Here is a 16,921-nt window from a genome sequence, read left to right as displayed (position 1 = left end):
TTTATGTTTGTCTGTGCTGCATGCTCTAATCTCATAGTGTTCAGAATGGACAATTTTTATTTAATTTGTTGCTTGTAAATACCTTTATTTTGTAGTCATTCATTACTTCCTCCTCCTTATTTGCCTAGGCTATTTGCAAGGGTTTCTGGGATAGGCATCATGTTTCCCAGTAGTCCTTGCAAACCTGACTGAAACCTATTACATTGCTTGTGCACTGAGCATGTGCGAGATATGCAAAGCTGAAATCCAGGAAGTCATACAGTCTGGCTTCATGATGCCCACACTTAAGATGGCCACGGTCTATTTCTAGATTATAAACTATTTAAATGCTGTAACAGCCTAACAAAACGGACCTTAGTTTACAGACTAACTTTACTAGAATACATTAAGCTTGTGTATTACAGGGGTATTTATATTTAAAAAGTGAAATTGTGGCCGGAACTCCGTTTTAATAGCAAGTCACAAGGTGAGTGGCTGCAGCAGGGGCTAATCGGTGTCAGACATTTGTGGACGCAGCCAATACTTCTGACGTACAGTATCTCACAAAAGTGAGTACACCCCTCGCATTTTTGTAAATATTTTATTATATCTTTTCATGTGACAACACTGAAGAAATGACACTTTGCTACAAATGTAAAGTAGTGAGTGTACGGCTTGTATAACAGTGTACATTTGCTGTCCCCTCAAAATAACTCTCACACAGCCATTAATGTTTAAATTGCTGGCAACAAAAGTGAGTACACCTCTAAGTGGAAATGTCCAAATTGGGCCCAAAGTGTCAATATTTTGTGTGTCCGTCATTATTTTCCAGCATTGCTTTAACCCTCTTGGGCATGGAGTTCACCAGAGCTTCACAGGTTGCCACTGGAATCCTCTTCCACTCTTCCATGACGACATCACAGAGCTGGTGGATGTTAGAGATCTTGTGCTCCTCCACCTTCCGTTTGAGGATGCCCCACAGATGCTCAATAGGGTTTAGGTCTGGAGACGTGCATGGCCAGTCCATAACCTTGATTTAGGACTTGTTTGGACTGTAACACAGTAGCCTAGTTGTACTTTAATGCTTTGGGAAACTTTGCTTTTTGTTTATGCTTTGAAATCTGAACCGATATACACAGGGCAGCCATATATGCACAAGCCTCATAAGGTCAACATATTTCCCTTTACCTTCCTTGACTGAGCCAAATCCTCCTTTAATCATGTCTCACACGCTCTCCCTCCCAGACACTGCAGCTCACAGTGGGAGGGGTATCAGTAACAGAGGCAGAGCTGACAATTAAAAAGAGCATTGGGCAGGAGTAGGTGTGACCAGGTGCTGATTGACAAGTTGCAGGCTTATGAATCAGCAATGACAGTGCCTACATCTTCTTACCCTTCTGTAGCAGCCTACACAAGAGTGACAACTCTGCTCTGAATTCAGGAGCAGTGCAGCATTGTTGTCACACCATCACAGAAAGTTGCATTAGCTGGACCTAATTGGCAGGATCAACAGGTATTTGTGGGACTTTGCAGGGAAACTAAGAGAAAACTGTAAGTCCAGATGCATCTATAATTAAATGCTGTAGCATATTTTTTCATAATGGAATGCCATAGATACAGTTTAATATACTCTAATGAGATTAATTACATTAAAACTATACCCAGTCACGTATCAAAGATACAAATTAATGCAGCTCTGTATTCATTAACACATCAATAAATGTAATTTTTATGCAAGCAGTGTAGGTACTTAACCACTTCAGCCCCTTAATGATCAAGCCTATTATTTTTTTGGTGGTATTTGATCACCTCTGCCGTTTTTATTTTTTGTGCTTTAAACAAAAAAAAGACAGACAATTTTGAAAAAAATTCAAATATTTTTTTTACTTTCTGCTATAATACATATCCTCAAAAATATAACAAAAAAAATGTATTCATCAGTTTAGGCTGATATATTTTTTTTCTACATATTTTTGGTTAAAAAAAACACAATAGGCGTACAGTAGTACCTTGGATTACAAGCATAATTTGTTCTAGAAGAATGCTTATGATCCAAAGCACTCGTATATCAAAACAAGTTTCCCCATAGAAAATAATGGAAACTCAGATAATCCATTCCACAGCCACTGCTTGTCAATGCAGCACCGCATGTGCCCAGAGGTGCAGGGGTGCCGGAGACACTCAGAGACACTGGGAGATGCTCGGAGACCACTCGGAGTAACTTGGAGACGTTTCCGAGTGTTTCCGAGCCTCACCAGCACCCCCTGCATCTCTGGCCAAATGCGGTACTGCCTGAAAAACAGCAATATGAACCGAGGAGCTCTTCCAGGAGCGAGCTACAGTAAGTTTAGCGGCCAACAGCAGAAAGTGAATCAACTGTTGTGTGGAATGAGAGACATCAGCAAATTTTTCATTTAGTAGCACAATACGGGGTAGCTGCGGAACAGTTTTTTTTGTGATCTTCTGCATTATCACAGAGACTCTTTTCAAAAAGTCCATAATTCAAGGGTACTGCCACCAAGTATAAAGCATAAATCCTAAAGATTGGCAGCCTCGAAAAGAGAAAGGTGAGGTCGGAAATAGCCTTGCAAGAGGAACCGGGGACCATATACCATCTAGTGAAGACCTTAATACTCGCTTCCACCAGAGAGATATTTATTATGTCCTTATAGGCAGAGTAGAAGGAGGCATGCCAGAGGTCCAGGTCCTTCTCCGAAAACCAGATCTGTGTCCCACGCCCGCATATAAAGTAATTTGACAGAGGAATCAAGCAAGAGCCGGTAGAAAAGAGAAATCCCTCCCCTCTGTCCATCTTCCTGTGCACACCTATAGCTAGATTCACATAGAGTTAGGCCGGCGTATCAGTAGATACGCCAACCTAACTCGGAATCTGCGCCGTCCTAAGTTTAAGTGTATTCTCAAACAGAGATACACTTAAACCTATCTAAGAAACGACCGCTTGCGCAGTCGTATCTTAGGGTGCAATATTTAGGCTGGCCGCTAGGTGGCGCTGCCATTGTGTTCGGCGTAGAATATGTAAATCACTAGATACGCCTATTCACGAAGGTACGTCCGCCCGTCGCAGTAAAGATACGCCGTTTACGTAAGGCATTTTCAGGCGTAAAGTTATTCCATCAAATAGCTGGACTAGTAATGTTAAGTATGGCCGTCGTTCCCGCGTCAAAATTTGAAAATTTTACGTCGTTTGCGTAAGTCGTCCGTGAATAGGGCTAGACGTAATTTACGTCCACGTCGAAAAACCAATACGTCCTTGCGGCGTACTTTGCCGCAATGCACACTGGGATATGTACACGGACGGCGCATGCGCCGTTCGTAAAAAACGTCAATCACGTCAGGTCACCCTCCATTAACATAAAACACGCCCCCTCAGTCTAATTTGAATTAGGCGCGCTTACGCCGGCCGCATTTACGCTACGCTGCCGTAACTTAGCAGGCAAGTACTTTGTGAATACAGTACTTGCCAAGCTAACTTACGGCGGTGTAGTGTAAATACGATACGCTACGCCGCCGCAAAGATGCGGCGGGCTACTTGAATCCACCTACAACTCTCATAAGGAGGCACTCTAGAGTCCTTCAACACCTCTGGGCCTAATGACTGTAGGAAATAAAAAAAAAATCAAAATGTTTCTTCAGCCGTGACTTACAATGTCATATATTTTATCTCTGTATTTAGATGTTTGCCTGAAGTTATGGTTTAAGCTTTAAGCTAACTATATTCACTTATTTAATATTTATATATAATCCAAGTTTTAAACCAAGGCCTGACAAAGGAAACCAGGTAATCAGAGTACTCACTTTGGGCCAAAATCATAAGCTACACATGATCTGCACTTACCGTATTTATCGGAGTATTGCGCGCTCCGGCGTATAGTGCGCACCACTAATGTGGACCCGCAATTCCTAAATTCCTGTAAAAAAAAACATCTAAGTACTTACAGTTTTGGTGTCTTGCGCGGCGTCCATCGGCGGCCTCGTTGGGTCCGGCGTCCGTCTGCGGTGTCCTCCCGCGCTGTCTCCCCGTCGAATCGCCGCTTCCCGCGCTCAGTTTGAACGCCTCCGCCGACGTATACCGAGTGCAGTACACTCGGCTACATTCGGCTCGGCTTCGCTCGTGCTCACGCTCTGTGATGTTTATGAGTGAGCACGAGCGAAGCCGAGCCTGGCCGAATGTAGCCGAGTGTACTCCACTCGGTATATGTCGGCGCAGGCATTTAAACTGAGCGCGGGAAGCGGCAGGCATCCCCTTTATTTTAAGGTGAAAAAATTGAGCGGTATACGCCGATAAATACGGTAACTTTTGCTTTTCGAGCCATTAATACCAAAGATCATCAGCATCGGCTGGGTCTTGCCACAGTCAGCTGCGCCAACCCCCTCCGTCAGTTGAGTTTGTCAGCATCTGAAATTTGCTTTGTTTGAAAGTCGTCATTTTTGTTTGCCCCTAATCAAGGTAACCTGCAGTTGCTGACGATCACAATGTAATACAGATTGGCTGAAATGTATCCAAGAATAAGATACATGTAGAGGTTAATGGATGCATCATGTTGGATAGAACAATCCACCATGACCGGATGTTTTATGGTCGTGTGATACGCATGACAAAATAAATCTCTTCTTAGCTTTGGTGTGACTTTTTGTAATGTTGTTGTCAACTAAAGCACAGAATTGACATGAAACAGCAGTTTTATTAGATATGAAACAGCAGTACTATTGTATATTAGGGGCCGTTCCTTATCCCAGATGCAGGAGAGGTGAGTATGTAATCATAGGCCTAAGTTTACATTAAAGCGGTATTAAACCCAAAAGAAAGCATTTATTATATTGCAGTTTACCAATCCTTAGCTGTTGTGGGTGCATTTGTTTTCTATTTTAAGGTTGCTTTCCTTTATTTTCACCAGTCAGAGCCGCCTACACTGTCAGGAGGTACAGAGCCGGGCCAGTTAGGTGACATGCAAGGAAGGGGGGGGGGGTTGTGGAGGGAGATGTGTGCAGTAATGGGGGATGGGCAAGAGTGATGCAGGGGTTAGAGCCGAGGAGGGGTAGAAGTGAGTGGACACCCTGTGAAAGCTGAATCCTTCACACCCCTAAACCCTGCACTCTGTGCATAGCACACACCTAAACTCTGCACTGTGTGCACATGGCACCCCTTAAAGGGTCACTAAAGGCAAAAAAAAACGTTTTTTTTAAATAACTAACATGTTATACTTACCTCCACTGTGCAGCTCGTTTTTGTCCCCTAACCCTGTCTTCTGGGGTCCCTCGGCGGCTGTCTCGGCTCCTCCTCGCAAAAGCTTTCTACCTTCATGCGAGCGAGCTTGCATGGTAGAAAGCTTTTGCGAGCGCGCTCCTGTGATACAGCGGCGGGCATAGCCGCTGACTGTATCACTCGGCCCCCGCCCCCCGGCGCGCCGCATCATCCGCTGTGATTGGCCCCGTACACACGGCCGAGGAACTCGACGTGCCAAACACGTCGAGTTCCTCGGCCAGTTCAGCCCTGAAGCCGCCGAGGACCTCGGCGGGCCGAGAGCTCCCATAGAACAACGAGGAAATAGAGAACATGTTCTCTATTTCCTCGTCGAGCTCCTCGTCGGCTTCCTCGGCCGAAAGTGTACACACGACCAGTTTCCTCGGCAGAATTCAGCCAGAAACTCGGTCGGAAGCTGAATTCTGCCGAGGAAACTGGTCGTGTGTACGGGGCCATTGACAGCAGCGCCAGCCAATGGCTGCGCTGCTATCAATCTGCCTTGCCAATCAACGGCCAGGCTGGGAACCGAAGAAGATCACATGGATGTGTCCAGGACTTTCAAAGGGTCAGGTAAGTAAAACGGGGGCTGGGGGGGGGGGGGGCGGTACCATCGGATGTTTTTTCACCTTAATGCATAGGATGCATTAAGGTGAAAAAGCATTTACCTTTACAACCCCTTTAAACTGCACTCTGTACATAGCACACCCCTGAAGCCTGCACCCTGTACATAGCGCACCCCTGAAGCCTACACCCTGTACATAGCACACCCCTGAAGCCTGCACCCTGTACATAGCGCACCCCTGAAGCCTGCACCCTGTACATAGCACATCCCTGAAGCCTATATTCTGTACATAGTGCATCTCTGAACTCTGCACATAATGCATTCCTGGTATTTATTGCCCCTTTGAACTCCTCCCACTGTAAGTGCAACCACAACCACTGTTAAATGTGGTTAAGTGGGTTTTTTTGTCATTGAATTCCTGCACCTAGCTCTGGATACATTTTTATTGTGGCAACCATAATGCTGATGTTGCCCACAATGAAATTGAGTTTGACATCCCTTGTGTTAGTCCATCTAACACTCCCCTTCCTCGAGACTACAATGCTGCTGTCTAAAGCTGCTCCTGTGCTCCTTCATCCAGAGTAGGAGCACTCTATGGCCTTGTGTACACTGGGCATAAAAAATGCTCCTTATACAAGTGTTTTTTTCTTTCAGCCTTTAGAAGCAACTCTATGTTAGCCTATGTGTCCTTGGACATTTGAGGGTTTTACTGGCATATTTGTAGAGGAGCCTTTATAGGCTGAGAAAAACCCATCACAAGTGTATTTTTGAAAAGAGAAAAAAAGCTTGACGCGCCTAATCGATAGACACCGAAAAACGGCGTTTGGGCTTGTCAGTGGTTTTTAAGTGTACATTTTTTTTCTAGTGTTTTGGGGAAAAATGCTTAGAAATGCAAATGTCCTTACATGCTACAAAGGAGCATTTTTTATGCTGCTTTTTCTGCTGCCTAGTGTGCATGGATTCTTATACAGGAGTTGTGTGCCAGATCACCGGGTGAAAACAAAGGATAAAAACCTAAAAAAAAGAAAATTAATGCAGCTACCACATCTAATGACTAGTAAATTGCAATATATAACATTTTTGGTTTTGGTTTTAATATGGCTTTAATAAGAGTTATTGTTATGCCTTGTACACACGGTCGGACTTTCCGAGAAAAAAAGTCAGACGGTCTTTTTTTCTCGGAAAGTCTGGCTGTATGAAGCCTACATCGGACTTTTTTTTGGGGAATTCCGACAGACCTTAGATAGAGAACCTGTTCTCTATCTTTCTGCCGGACTTCCGACTGACTCACTGCGGACTTTTGCATGGTCAAAAGTCTGACCGTGTGTACAAGGCATTAGAGGTAATGTTAGCTGACCATAGATGGATTGAAATTTGTCTGACTTACCAAGGACCTGCCTATTTTCAAACCATGTGTTCGTTCCTGTTGAACAGAAATCGTTTGTTAGAGTGACTTCTATTGAACGGGAATGTTCAGCACAATAAATTAGCTGTTTTTTCCACATTCATAGCCACTGTGCAACGCCAGGCAATAGTGACCTCTTTTTAATTTACGTCATTGATTTACAGGTACTAATTTTCAGCACCCAAAGAATAAGAAGTAAGTAAAATGTGTGGATTAGATTCAACTGGTCTAACCGAATTATATACATTTCCAAGGTGAAGGAACCCAAATCTCGAAGTGGAGAGTCAGGTACAGCTGGGAGCTAGGCATGGACTAACATGCTTACAAAGGAGGACTGGAGACATCTGGCTTGGGGGGCAAACACAACTAAGTAGCCCTTTCATGGTAGTGACAGATTTCTGTAGGATCAGGAAAGTATTCCATGGTGCCTCGTTATTTGGTGGGCTTGGTCAAAGGTGGATGCTGCCAAGGGACATCATTCTGTCACGTGACATCTCTAACGGAGGTTGGTGCTGGAAGACTTTTCTCTGCCAGGTCCTGAGACTGAGGGTCTGAACAAGCAGCAGGTAACAATATAATGCCCAGTATGTATCCATAGCTGTGGGTCCTGCTCTGATCAATAGTGAAGCATCTCCACTTTAAGCAACCATATAATATCTTTTTAGTACTGGTCCGAGGAACAAATGCCACTTCCACTCATTCTTCCTCTCCTTGCACATGTATGGACTTAACAAAAGGAAATAACATATTGACAGAAGCAGTGTATGATAAAGCAATGCGGGCATTTGGAAAGACATACAGTACATGAATTACAAGCAAACAATGCAGCTGGTTGGATGCTGGTGGTAAGTAATATAACTATAAAAAAAAAAAGATGAGAGAAAGGATGATATACATAGACTATAGAGGCAGCAAAACTAATGTGACACAAATATAGTGGAGATGGCAGATACTAGCAGTAAAAAAAGGTTATGAGAAAGTAAAGAGATGCAGGATCATAAACACACAAAAGGAATGTGGAAGGAGAATAAATAAAATAGAGTAATGATAAACATATATAAATAGGGTGAGAGACGTTATAATAAAATATGGCAATGATAAGAGGGGCTGGGGGAAAGAAGGGACTGGCAGAAAGGGAAATGAATGAAAGATAGAATAATGGCAATAAAGGGAAGATATATAGAGAAGGATAATGTACCAAGAAGAGATGAAATGATAAGGAATGCAGAAAAGGTTGAAAATGACTGAGAGGATACAAAGGGAAGGACCTGAATAAAGAAAAAGAGTGGAGCAAGGAAATAGATAACTTTTAGAAGGATGAAAAAATGGAAAAAGGGACAGAAAAAAAAGAATAGAGATAGAGGGACATGGTGGAGGGGGTGGATATAGAAGGCTGTAGGTAAAAAGTAGGAGATGGAGATAGAAGGTTGTAGTAAGAGAGGGATGGAGATAGAAGGATTGAGATGAGAGCGTGGGAGCAGAGAAATAAGAAAAAGATGAAGAAGTGGGAGATGGACATAAATAATAGGAGAATGAAAATAGAACAATTGAGAAGAAGAAGTAGAGGTGGAGATAAAAGAATGAAGATAATGAATCTTACTCTCCATAAGGATGGAGAGTAAGATGTGGGGATAAGGAAGGTTGGACATAAAGAAGTGGGGAAATGAGAATGTAGGATGTAAATGAATTTATGAGGGATGGAGATAGAAGGATGGAGATGAAGAAAAGGGAAATGCTAATAGAAGAAGGTAAATGAGGGTTGTAATAGAGGGATGGAGATGCAGAAGTTGGAGCTGCAGAAGGATGGAGATGACGATCTAAAGGATAGAGATAGAAGGATGAAAATAGAAAGATTAAGAAGGAAAAGACATATAGCTGGATTCAGGTAGATGCTCGCATTTTTACGGCGGCGTAGCGTATGGTATTTACGCTACGCCGCCGTAAATCAGAGAGGCAAGTGCTGTATTCACAAAGCACTTGCCTCCTAAGTTACGGCGGCGTAGCGTAAATGGGGCCGGCGTAAGTGCGCCTAATTTAAATGAGGATGAGGGGAGCGTGTTTTATGTAAATGGGTGGTGACCCGATGTGATTGACGTTTTTTACGAATGGCGCATGCGCCGTCCGTGTACATATCCCAGTGTGCATTGCTCCAAAGTACGCCGCAAGGACGTATTGGTTTTGACGTGAACGTAAATTACGTCCAGCCCCATTCACGGACGACTTACGCAAAGGACGTAAAATTTTCAAATTTCAACGCGGGAACGACGGCCCTACTTAACATTGACTAGGCCAGCTATTTGTTCGACTAACTTTACGCCGGAAAAAGCCATACGTAAACAACGTAAAAAAATGCGCCGGGTGCACGTACGTTTCTGAATCGGCGTATCTACTCATTTGCATATTCTACGCCGAACTCAACGGAAGCGCCACCTAGCGGCCAGCGTAAATATTGCACCCTAAGATACGACGGCGTAGGAGACATATCTGGTTTCCAGAATACGCTTAAATTTAGGACGGTGTAGATTCAGAGTTACGTCTACTGATACGCCGGCGTAAAGCTACCTGAATCTAGCTAATAGTGATGAAGAATTAGGGAGTGAAGACAGAAGGATGGAGCTAAAAAAAGAATAGGGTTAAGATAAAGAAGTGAAGGATTGGAGGAAGGAATGGAGAGAGAAGGTTAACCACTTAACGCCCGCCGCACGCCTATTTAGGTCCACAGAATGGCACGTACAGGCAGATGGGCGTATATATACGTCCCTGCCTTCTAGCGGGTGGGGGGTCCGATCAGGACCCCCTCTGCTGCATGCGGCGGGCGGCTTACCTCGGGGAGCGATCCGGGACGACGGTGCGGCTATTAGTTTATAGCCGCTCCGTCGCGATTGCTCCCCGGAGCTGAAGAACGGGGAGAGCCGTATGTAAACACGGCTTCCCCGTGCTTCACTGTGGCGGCGTATCGATCGAGTGATCCCTTTTATAGGGAGACTCGATCGATGACGTCAGTCCTACAGCCACACCCCCCTACAGTTGTAAACACACACTAGGTGAACCCTAACTCCTACAGCGCCCCCTGTGGTAAACTCCCAAACTGCAACTGTCATTTTCACAATAAAAAATGCATTTTTTGCTGTGAAAATGACAATGGTCCCAAAAATGTGTCAAAATTGTCCGAAGTGTCCGCCATAATGTCGCAGTCACGAAAAAAATTGCTGATCGCCGCCAATAGTAGTAAAAAAAAACAATAATTAATAAAAATGCAATAAAACTATCCCCTATTTTGTAAACGCTATAAATTTTGCGCAAACCAATCGATAAACACTTATTGCGATTTTTTTTTACCAAAAATAGGTAGAAGAATACGTATCGGCCTTAAACTGAGGAAAACAGGGGGTATTTATTATAGCAAAAAGTAAAAAATATTGCATTTTTTTCAAAATTGTCGCTCTATTTTTGTTTATAGCGCAAAAAATAAAAACCGCAGAGGTGATCAAATACCACCAAAAGAAAGCTCTATTTGTGGGGAAAAAAGGACGCCAATTTTGTTTGGAAACCACGTCGCACAACCGCGCAATTGTCTGTTAAAGCGACTCAGTGCCGAATTGTAAAAACCCCTTGGGTCATTTAGCAGCATATTGGTCCGGTCCTTAAGTGGTTAAAATGGATAGAGATAGAAAGATGGAGCTTCAGAATATACAGAGCTGGAAAGAGGGAGGAAAGGCTAGATTTGGAAGTATGAAGTATGTAAAACATATGAGAAAGTAAAGGTTGGAGATGGAAGGATAGAGCTATACACACAGATGAAGGGGAGCTGGGATTTGGTAGAAGTGACCTAAAAACTGAATAAAATTGGGCTGAAATTCTAAGCCCTAAGCTATAGCAAGATTGATATGCACAGAAATGAAAGGAAAGACATTCATCCAGAGATGTGTATAGAGATAAAAGGAGAGATGGCGGTAGATGGAAGAAATAGATGGAAAATATAGGAGAAGGCTGGAGATAAGACAAAGCTATTCTCAGAGATGGAAAGACAAAAAACATAAACAGATGAAATTATAGAAGAATGGAGATGGAAGGATGGAACTTTGTACACTCAGAAAGGAGGAAGTGGTAGCAATGGACAGAAGAAAGAAGGGAGGGAGGGATAGATACAAAGATCAAGGGAAATATGGAAATGGGAGGAGGTACAGGTATGGAAGAACAGAGGTATAAAGATGGAAGGATTGAGTTTTGCACAGGCATGGAGGGAGGGTTCAAAATGGAAGGATGGAGAGAAGTGTGACGATGGAAAATGGAGCTCTCTACGAGTATGAAAGCATAAAGTGAGCAATAGAGTTGAAAGCATGGAACTCTGTACAAGGGTGGAATGATGGATGGACGGATGGCGATGAAAGTATAGAAATAAACTATATTGTCAAAAGTATTGGGACGCTTGGATTTTACACGCACATGAACTTTAATGGCATCCCAGTCTTAGTCTGTAGGGTTCAAAAATTAGTTGGCCCACCCTTTGAAGCTATAACAGCTTCAACTCTTCTGGGAAGGCTGTCCACAAGGTTTAGGAGTGTGTCTATTGGAATGTTTGACCATTCTTCCAGAAGCGCATTTTTGTGGTCAGGCACTGAAGTTAAACAAAAAGGCCTGGCTCACAGTCTCCACTCTAATTTATGCCAAAGGTGTTCTATCGGGTGCAGGTCAGTCAAGTTCCTTCACCCCAAACTCACTCACCCATGTCTTTATGGACTTTGCTTTGTGCACTTGTCCAAATGATTTTGTGGAAGGGGGATTATGAGGTGTGGTTGTTTTTTAGGGGTTGGGCTTCAAACCCGATAGGCCCCAGGCCTTCTCGTCCAAGATCAGTGCCTGACCTCACAAATGCAATTTTGGAAGAATGGTCAAACATTCCAATAGACACACTCCTAAACCTTGTGGACAGCCTACCCAGAAGAATTGAAGCTGTTATAGCTGCAAAGGGTGGGCCAACATAATATTGAACCCTACAGACTAAGACTGGGATGCCATTAAAGTTCATGTGCGTGTAAAGGCAGGTGTCCCAATACTTTTGACAATATAGTGTAGGTATAGGGATGGAAATGTATAAGGAAGGATGGAGCTATGTACTGCGATAGAAGGATAAAGAAAGGGATGGAGATGGAAGGATGGAGCTATTTACAGAAATGGAAGGATGAGGGGAGGGAGATCTGTAAAGGATGGAAAGATGGCAGGTGGAATGGAGGAAGAGATGAAGATAGAAGAATGGAGTACAGGGATGGATAGATAGAGGGACAGATGGGGTTGGAAGGGTGGGAGCGATTTACAGAGGTGGAAGGAGGGAGGGAGGGAGGGAGGGAGGGAGGGAGGGAGGGAGGGAAGGATGGAGGGATGGAGATAGAAGGATGTGGTTCTGTAGAGATGGAAGGATGGATGGAGGGATGTAGATAGAAGGATTGAGGGAGAGATGGAAGGATGGGGCTCTGTATAGAGATGGAAGGATGGATGGAGGGATGTAGATAGAAGGATTGAGGGAGAGATGGAAGGATGGGGCTCTGTATAGAGATGGAGGGAGGGATGGACATGGAAGGAGGGAGGGATGGAGATGGAAGGATGGGGCTCTGTACAGAGATGGAGGGATGCAAGGATGGAGTGAGGGATGGAGATGGAAGGAGGGGGATGGAGATGGAAGCATGTAGGGAGGGATGGAGATGGAAGGATGGGGCTCTGTACAGAGATGGAGGGATGGAAGGAAGGAGTGAGGGATGGAGATGGAAGGAGGGGGGTGGAGATGGAAGGATGTAGGGAGAGATGGAGATGGAAGGATGGGGCTCTGTATAGAGATGGAGGGAGGGATGGACATGGAAGGAGGGAGGGATGGAGATGGAAGGATGGGGCTCTGTACAGAGATGGAGGGATGCAAGGAAGGAGTGAGGGATGGAGATGGAAGGAGGGGGATGGAGATGGAAGCATGTAGGGAGGGATGGAGATGGAAGGATGGGGCTCTGTACAGAGATGGAGGGATGGAAGGAAGGAGGGAGGAATGGGGGTAGAAGGACGGAGGGAGAGATGGGAGGATGTGGCTCTGTAAAGAGATGGAAGGATGGAGGGATGGAGATGGAAGGATGGGGCCCTGTATAGAGATGGAAGGATAGAGAGAGAGTGGAAGGCTGGGGCTCTGTATAGAGATAGATGGAGGGATGGAGATGGAAAGATTGAGGGAAGGGTGGAGATGTATGAAGGGAGGGAGGGATGGAGATGGAAGAATCGAGGAAGGGATGGAAGGATGTGGCTCTATACAGAGATTGAAGGATGGAGGGAGAGATGGAGATGGAAGGATGGAGAGGGAAGGATGGAGGGATAGATGGATGGAGATGGAATGATGGAGGGAGGGAGAGATGGAGATGGAAGGATGGAGGAAGAGATGGAAGGATGGGGCTCTGTATAGAGATGGAAGGATGGAGGGAAGGCTGGAGAGGGAAGGATGGAGGGAGAGATTAAAGGATTGGACTCTGTATAGAGATGAAATGATGGAGGGAGGGAGGGATGGAAATGGAAGGATGGAGGGAGAGATGGAAGGATGGAGGGAGAGATGGAAGGAAGGAGGGAGAGATGGAAGGATGGGGCTCTGTATAGAGATGGAAGGATGGAGGGAGAGATGGAAGGATGGAGGCGGGAGAGATGGAAGGATGGAGGTGGGAGAGATGAAAGGATGGGGCTCTATATAGATATGGAAGGATGGAAGGATGGAGAGGGAAGGATAGAGCTCTGTATAGAGACAGAAGGATGGAGGGAGAGATGGAAGGATGGGGCTCTGTATAGAGATGGAAGGATGGAAGGAGAGAGGATGGGGCTCTGTATAGAGATGAAAGGATGGAAGGAGGGAGGATGGGGCTCTGTATAGAGATGGAAGGATGGAGGGAGAGATGGAAGGATGGGGCTCTGTATTGAGATGGAAGGATGGAGATGGAAGGAGGGAGGGAGGGAGGATGGGGCTCTGTATTGAGATGGAAGGATGGAGATGGAAGGAGGGAGGATGGAGATGGAAGGATGGAGATGGAAGGAGGGAGGGAGGATGGAGATGGAGGGAGGATGGGGCTCTGTATGGAGATGGAAGGATGGAGATGGAAGAAGGGAGGGAAGGGAGGGAGGATGGGGCTCTGTATTGAGATGGAAGGATGGAGATGGAAGGAGGGAGGGAGGATGGGGCTCTGTATTGAGATGGAAGGATGGAGATGGAAGGAGGGAGGGAGGATGGGGCTCTGTATGGAGATGGAAGGATGGAGATGGAAGGAGGGAGGGAGGATGGGGCTCTGTATGGAGATGGAAGGATGGAGATGGAAGGAGGGAGGGAAGGGAGGGAGGATGGGGCTCTGTATTGAGATGGAAGGATGGAGATGGAAGGAGGGAGGGAGGATGGGGCTCTGTATGGATATGGAAGGATGGAGATGGAAGGAGGGAGGGAAGGGAGAGAGGATGGGGCTCTGTATTGAGATGGAAGGATGGAGATGGAAGGAGGGAGGGAGGATGGGGCTCTGTATGGAGATGGAAGGATGGAGATGGAAGGAGGGAGGGAGGATGGGGCTCTGTATGGAGATGGAAGGATGGAGATGGAAGGAGGGAGGGAAGGGAGGGAGGATGGGGCTCTGTATTGAGATGGAAGGATGGAGATGGAAGGAGGGAGGGAGGATGGGGCTCTGTATGGATATGGAAGGATGGAGATGGAAGGAGGGAGGGAAGGGAGAGAGGATGGGGCTCTGTATTGAGATGGAAGGATGGAGATGGAAGGAGGGAGGGAGGATGGGGCTCTGTATGGAGATGGAAGGATGGAGATGGAAGGAGGGAGGGAAGGGAGGGAGGATGGGGCTCTGTATTGAGATGGAAGGATGGAGATGGAAGGAGGGAGGGAGGATGGGGCTCTGTATGGAGATGGAAGGATGGAGATGGAAGGAGGGAGGGAAGGGAGAGAGGATGGGGCTCTGTATGGAGATGGAAGGATGGAGATGGAAGGAGGGAGGGAAGGGAGAGAGGATGGGGCTCTGTATTGAGATGGAAGGATGGAGATGGAAGGAGGGAGGGAGAATGGGGCTCTGTATGGAGATGGAAGGATGGAGATGGAAGGAGGGAGGGAAGGGAGGGAGGATGGGGCTCTGTATTGAGATGGAAGGATGGAGATAGAAGGAGGGAGGGAGGATGGGGCTCTGTATGGAGATGGAAGGATGGAGATGGAAGGAGGGAGGGAGGGAGGATGGAGATGAAGGCGGTCCCCGGCGGTGGGAAGGAGGGAGGGAGGAGGAGGCAGGGAGGGAGGGTGAGAAGCGGTTGCCGCCGCTGCTGCTGGTAGAAGTCCGGGGGATGCAGTGAGAGGAGCAGGCAGAGCCGTGTTGTTGTCTGTGGTCGGGGAAGCTTCCTTCCTTCCGGCACCTCTCTCCTCCAGCTCGGCTCCTGTCTCCTCCTCCCGCCGGCTCTCCGTGGTGCTGAAATCTGGGCCGGTCCCCGGGCGGGCCCTGCTACAAGCCGGCTGTGTAGGAGAAGCGGCGGCAGGCTGTGTGTGCGGAGCAGGCCTGCTCGGTGTCCGTCTGTACCGCCGATAGCCGGAGAGCCCCGGAGCTGTACTGCAGAGCCCGCTTCTGGAAGGACACCACTCCAAAGGCTGGCATGACTGGCAGCACCCTGCACCCCACACGGGCACCCCCACACTGGGCACACTGACACCCACAGTAGTCGCACCTGTGCTGAAGGGGCCATCACTTTCCAGAGACCTCGTGAAACTTTGGAGCTAGCCTGTGTGGTGAGACCACCCTGCACCCCCTGGGGAAGGACTATAGGGACAGTTCTGATCCACAGATGACTCTCTTGTCTTTGTGAAAGAGACCCTGAGCAGATTATTACTCCATGGATTTGTGAAAGACCCCTCAGGAAATGGCCAAGAACCCAAAACTGCAGGGTTTCCCCACTTTACAGTGTCCCTCAAAGTTTGGTGGAATGGCTGGTTGGTGAGTCCTCCCAAAGAAGACCCCCCCATCCTGGAGAATCTGCTCACCTGCTGACTTGGATGAGACCTCCCAGGAAGAAGACCCTATTTGTGAGATCTTATGGCCTCAGGGGGCCAAACTAAGACTTCGGTATTGGTGAGACCAGCACTCCTTTAGGATTACTGATACTCTCTGGAGCCCCCCTTTGTTTGAGAGAGGTCTATAAGAAGGGGAACCGTCTTTGTGAGACTGCTGGCTTGAAGGCACCTAAGAGCTCCTCATACTTTCCTGGAGATCTAGACTGGTGGTAAAGCCTTCAGAGAAGGTTCACCCTAGCCAGACCCCCTCTCATCTTTCTGTCTATGTGAATTTTATAGGAAATGAACAGTTTGTCACATGCCAAGAGATGCAAGGACATTGTTTTATGGAGAGCTTCTTCTAAGTATCTCACCCTGTTGGTGACATCAGCTTTGCTCCATCAAAGGAGAAAGGACATCTAAGAGGGACCCATGAAATAAATCCACTGGTTGGACAGGTAGATCCTTAATTAATATATTAGTGAGACCTTTATATGTTGTTTCCAGCCTTTGCTATGACACCTAAAAGGAAATTTAGCATGCTCATAATTCCACCTTGCTAAGTCAATGTTCTTCGTGTGCATAAAGACTTTACCTTTGACTTCCCCTGAGACATCCCATTCTTGAGACTTGTGCAGCTGTGCATTGCCTAACACTCTTGCATCAGGACCA

At 46.3% G+C, this 16,921-nt stretch overlaps 1 protein-coding gene across 1 annotated transcript in view; it reads left to right on the top strand.

Moving 5' to 3' along the window:
• The first annotated feature begins 15,519 nt into the window (after positions 1-15,519).
• Positions 15,520-16,921, top strand: part of LARGE1 (LARGE xylosyl- and glucuronyltransferase 1) — a 611,138-nt gene continuing 609,736 nt past the window's right edge. The window contains exon 1 of the mRNA XM_040345658.1: positions 15,520-16,921. This exon is cut by the window's right edge and continues 157 nt beyond it. The gene's annotated coding sequence lies outside the window, so the exon portion shown is untranslated.

The sequence above is a fragment of the Rana temporaria genome, chromosome 3 (genome assembly GCF_905171775.1).
Source record: "Rana temporaria chromosome 3, aRanTem1.1, whole genome shotgun sequence".
Taxonomy (NCBI): domain Eukaryota; kingdom Metazoa; phylum Chordata; class Amphibia; order Anura; family Ranidae; genus Rana; species Rana temporaria.
The sequence above is the reverse complement of the archived record's forward strand: the minus strand, read 5'-3'. Positions and strand labels throughout refer to the sequence as shown.